Source organism: Danio rerio, chromosome 3 (genome assembly GCF_052040795.2).
Source record: "Danio rerio strain M-AB ecotype USA chromosome 3, GRCz13ab, whole genome shotgun sequence".
Lineage (NCBI taxonomy): Eukaryota > Metazoa > Chordata > Actinopteri > Cypriniformes > Danionidae > Danio > Danio rerio.
In genome coordinates this window covers 52,344,215-52,349,739 of record NC_141023.1, presented here as the reverse complement: position 1 = coordinate 52,349,739, position 5,525 = coordinate 52,344,215, and the positions used below count along the sequence as shown (strand labels likewise).

At 35.8% G+C, this 5,525-nt stretch overlaps 1 long non-coding RNA gene across 1 annotated transcript; it reads left to right on the top strand.

The window, feature by feature from the left end:
- The first annotated feature begins 584 nt into the window (after positions 1 to 584).
- Positions 585 to 4,464, top strand: LOC147846050 (uncharacterized). The gene is made up of 5 exons (XR_015481278.1): positions 585 to 1,689; positions 1,812 to 1,866; positions 2,117 to 2,154; positions 3,262 to 3,405; positions 3,719 to 4,464. It is a non-coding gene; the product is annotated as an uncharacterized LOC147846050 (long non-coding RNA).
- Positions 4,465 to 5,525: the final 1,061 nt, after the last annotated feature.

Below are 5,525 nucleotides of genomic sequence, written 5' to 3'. Positions count from 1 at the left end.
AAACACCTCAGCCGACGACACCAGCCAGCACCGTTGACTGCTTCCAATTCCTGGTTGCTGACGTACTCGAACCTGCCGCTGCCTCATTTCAGTAAAAAAAAAAAAGCGCCCAACAGTCAGATACCCTACTCCTGGTACCAAAAATATAGCCAGGTGGCAAATAAAGACACGAAACAAGCATGTAAAAAATTGTTTTAAATGGGGGTTTTATCTGACTGCTGTTAAATAAGAAAATATTACAGTGGTCGAAGGGAGCACAGCGGAATAAGCTCTTTATACACTTTTTCTCAAAAAATAATAACAATAATACAAAATAAATAATCCTAAATAGTTATACAGAAATAAAAACTCAAAATCTTGCTTTTATGCAAATCTCAATAGCACAATGGTAAGAAACATGCAAGACCACAAAACTTCGGGTACTATAGTGCCCCAATAAATAAAAATATGTATACAAAAATAGAGTACAAAAATGTTTTCTTTATTCTACATTGAAATATGGCAGTGCTATTGTACAAAAAAAGAAATAAAAGCATGTTAGCACAACCAATTTAACCTTTTATCAAACAATTTAAACATTTCCGATGAAATATACATTATACACACATATATTACCACACAAGATACCTTATTTTATAGGACAACAATAATACTCTATCAAATTCCGAGAAACAGTAAATAAACTTAGTATATAACATGAAATAATAAACTTGCATCAGAAATCCTGATTACTGTTCAACATGAAGTCCACTATATTGTACACAAGCCAAGTCATCTACAAAGATGTGCAAAATCATAGTCTATTAAATGTCATTTTTGGATTTAACAATTGTATAATAAAATTCGGAAAGTATTTACCCCAAAACAACGTTTTTCCACGCCGATCCCAGCTTATCACACACAGCTCATCACGATGCAAACATGGCTTCTCTGCTCAGTCACGCAGGTGCGTGCACGCCCCTGCCCGCCAACACACACACACACACACACACATCACGAGACAAGGACGGACTTCTCTTGAAGGGGCCATGGTCAATTTTCAACATAACATATAAGAACTGGATTTATCCTTCTGGCCACACCTGGAATTTGTAATTATTGATAATGTTTTTTTTTATCTTGAGGCCATTTTCTAGCAGCGGTTGACTGCGGAAATGTTATTTTAGATCGCTGAGTGTTGCCAATAGCATAAGTTAATCCACGGTTATATGTACCGCCATTTAAAAAAAAAAACACAATTTTGTCACCGGCAAAGCGAGCGATTATGTAAAAGTGGCTAGTTACAATTGTGGCGTGTGTGTGCCTGTACATATCTTCATTTCAGTGTCTACATTAATGTTGAGGAGGGTCCACAAACTCGCATGTCCAGAATTGTTGGTGCTTCACTATTGTTTATGCTTAGGTTAATGTATAAGTATTAACATACCACGTTGTATGAATCGGCGTTTTAAGTATTGCTTTGTTCTTTAATGTAACAATTTGTCTCATCTGTTCTGAAACTGTACCTTGCAGTACTTCAACTATTTTATAAATATCTAAAAAATAAACAAATAGTTATTATTTTCTCTTACTGCTTTCCAGAAGTTTTTGAAGTTTTCTTTTGACCTTCAGGACAAGTTGAAACAACAGAATGCAGCCTAAAAGCATCAGACCAATGAAGGCATATGAAATCATGGCTCAGTACAAGATGTAAGTATTTCTCATTATCTATATACCATCAATTTAATGGCTTACCTACTATTTTAAATTTGTAAGTTTTAACTTACAAACAACAATAAATGTACACATATATGTTTAAAATTATTTTCTAGGTATTCATCGAAAGATGAGAGATCAACTGAAGAATGCTAAGGACCTGACTCTAAGGTACTTTTTTTAAATTTTCTATATTTTGAATAATATTATTAAATTCTAGCTTTGTATGGGTTCCTTCATATATGTTTGTACGCCATATCTTATGTTCCAAGAATTGATTTTATAGCAGCACTTACCATGTTGCCAGCCTTGTTCAGCGAGAAACTTAAACATTTTGTTGTGCTCAGGTGCGTAAGTTGTTTTCTGTTTAGTATATGCTGTGATAAATGCATTTTATAATTCTTGATATTCTTTATATTAGGATGGTGAAGTGGGTAATGCTGTCCCCTTACAGCAGGGGTGTCCAAACTTTTTGGGCCGAGGGCCAGATGCAAAAAAACAAACGTTGTCGCGGGCCAAATTTTACATACATCACACAGACATGTGTATATATATATATATATATATATATATATATATATATATATATATATATATATATATATATATATATATGTGTGTGTATATATATGTGTGTGTATATATATATATATAAATATATATATATAAATATATATATATATATATATATATATATATATATATATATATATATATATATATATATAAATACAGTTGAAGTCAGAATTGTTAGCCCCCCTAAATTATTAGCCCCCGTTTATTTTTTCCCCAATTTCTGTTTATAGAGAGAAGATTTTTTCCACACATTTCTAAACATATTAGTTTTAGTTACTCATTTTTAATAACTGATTTATTTTATATTTGCCATGATGACAGTAAATAATTTTGACTAGATATTTTTAAGACGCTTCTATACAGCTTAAAGTGATATTTAAAGGCTTAAATAGGTTAATCAAGTTAACTAGTCAAGTTAAGGTAATTAGGCAAGTTATTTTATACCAATGGTTTGTTCTGAAGACTTAAGGGGCTAATAATTTTGACCTTAAAATGGTTCTTAAAAAAATTTAAACCGCTTTTTATTCTAGCCGAAATAAAACAAAAGTCTTTCTCCAAAAGAAAAAATATTATCAGACATACTGTAAAAATGTCCTTGCTCTGTGAAACATCATTTGGGAAATATTTAAAAAAGAAGAAATAAATCAAAGAGGGGCTAATAATTCAGACTTCAACTGTGTGTAGACAGACAGACAGACAGACAGACAGACAGACAGACAGACAGATAGATAGATAGATAGATAGATAGATAGATAGATAGATAGATAGATAGATAGATAGATAGATAGATAGATAGATCATAACAAGAACTGCTGCTTAGTTGAATGCATGTAATAGCGACACCCGGTGGTTATTTATTGAATTACGTTCATTTTTGTATAGCGGGCCAGATGCTATTGATATTTATAAAAAGCCTTGCGGGCCGCCACAAAACTGATTGCGGGCCGCAGATGGCCCGCGGGCCGTAGTTTGGACACGCCTGCCTTACAGCAAGAAGGTCGCTGGTTCTAGCCTCGGCTGGGTCAGTTAGCATATCTGTGAGGAGTTTGCATGTTTTTCCCGTGTTCCTGTGGATTTCCTCCAAGTGTTCTGGTTTCCCCACAAGACCAAAGACATGTGCTATAGGGGAATTGGGTAAGCTAATTTGTCTGTAGTGTATAAATGTGTGTGTAAATGAGTGTGTATGGATGTTTGTAATACTGGGTTGCGGCTGGAATCTGCTGCATGAAATGCTGGATAACTTGGTAGTTCATTTCACTGTGGCGACCACAGATTAATAAAGGGACTAAGTTGAAAAAATTAATGAGTGAATGAATTTTATACTAGTCCTTTTATCTGTTATACTTTTTTTTTTTAAATCAGTGAATATTAATTATTTCACATTCTATGCATGTTGATTTTCTCTTCATCAATGATATTAATAAAATTATTGCTTTGTCATTTACAGTGAACCATCTTCACCACATTCAACAGTTCAAGTACAGGAGGACACTGTGTTAAAAAGATAAGTCACGGCAGTCTTCAGAGTTGATGGCATTGTGATTAATGGTGTGGACGAATATACATTTTTGACATATCCATCTCTTTGAAGAACACCTTGATGTTTCTGCAGTGGAATGTTTTGAATGAACTGTGGACGGTGACAAGCCTCGACCTACTCCAGTTACCAGAGTGATCAACCTTGTTTTTTGTTTCTCTACATGCTCTTGGATAGTAATCACAGTCATTAAGTTAATCCAGCACACTGCTCTCATTCATGCATAAAGCTAATTTTTAAATAGCTTGTGCTCCCAATGACTAACAAAGAACATTTTCCAGTTATGAGTGCTTTAAAGGTCATGTTTACCAAAAGCATAAATATATTGAGTTACAACAAATTACAACTCCACTTTAGGATGTTGAGGAGGAATCTACTGATGTTGAGGAAGAGACTACTAATGTTGTTGGTTTTCTGCACTGTTGAAGCGATTTATTTTTGCTTCAATTTACAGTATTATTGTGGTCTTTGTATTAAGTATAGATTATTTACTGTACAGTGAGTGAACAATTTTTATTTGTTATCTAAATTGTTCTTTTTACTGTTTTACATGTCTGGTTTATACTTGATGTGTAATTTTATTTCTTGACACATTCAGTTGTGAATTTGAATGAAATATTTTTACATTTCTAAATAAAAATGGACATCTGCAAACCAAAATATTTTATTTATTTGTGCATGCAGTCACCAAAGGATATAATATATAAAAAGCTTTTAATTAAATTAATTTAATAAGGTACATTTTCTTACCTTCAGTGTCTACAATTTTGTTCCTTGGGGGTACAAAATTGTCCCTTAAATTGTACAAATGTAGAAGGTACAATTTTGTACCTCTAAACAGAGGTACAAAATTGTACCCTTTAGGGTACCACCCCAAATGACGGGCCATTTGTACCCTAAAAGGTACAATTTTGTACCTTTTTTTCTGAGAGTGTGTAGAGCTGCGGGCTGGGCAACACACAATACATTTGCAAGGTTTTACAATCTGAAAGTGGAGCCGGTTTCCTCAGGGGTATTAGGTAACCCTTGGTGATTGAGGAAAAAACTTGGTTAAGGTGTTGAAACACGCTTGCTGCACCATTCTCCCTAACACGGAGATACGTGCACTTTTTTATCTGTCAGTAAAGTTCCCTGTTAGGTGAGCCCTGCAGATTCCTCCGAGGCCCCCAGCACTGACTCAGCGGAGGAGTCACTTGCTTGCCCACTACGTTGTAGGTCTGCCCGCTGGTCAGCCTGCGATTTGGGTATAGGTGCCCGCTATGCGTGATCCCCACTAGGCGATTCGATATGCTTATTTAGCCACGGTGCAGTCCCCCCTCACGGGCGGACCCGTGTCTTCCCTCTCCGCTAACCATCTTATTATATGCGTACTCCCCCTTCTCAGGGCTAGTCCATATATTTTTGCCATAATATCTCCCCATTTGGTAGCAGGTGGCCTCCGCAGCGTCCTCCCTTTCGGGACTGCACGCTTTCTCAACGTACTGTCGTGTTTTCCTAGAATTTTCTATACGCTTCCAACTCCCAAAAAATATATCTAAATTCGTTATATTAAATATATCTAACTCAGCGGAGGAGTCACTTGCTGGCCCACTACGTTGTAGGTCTGCCCGCTGGTCAGCCCGCTTTTTAGGTATAGGTGCCCGCTATGCGTTATCCCCACTAGGCGATTCCATATGCTTATTTAGCCACGGTGCAGTCCCCCCTCACGGGCGGACCC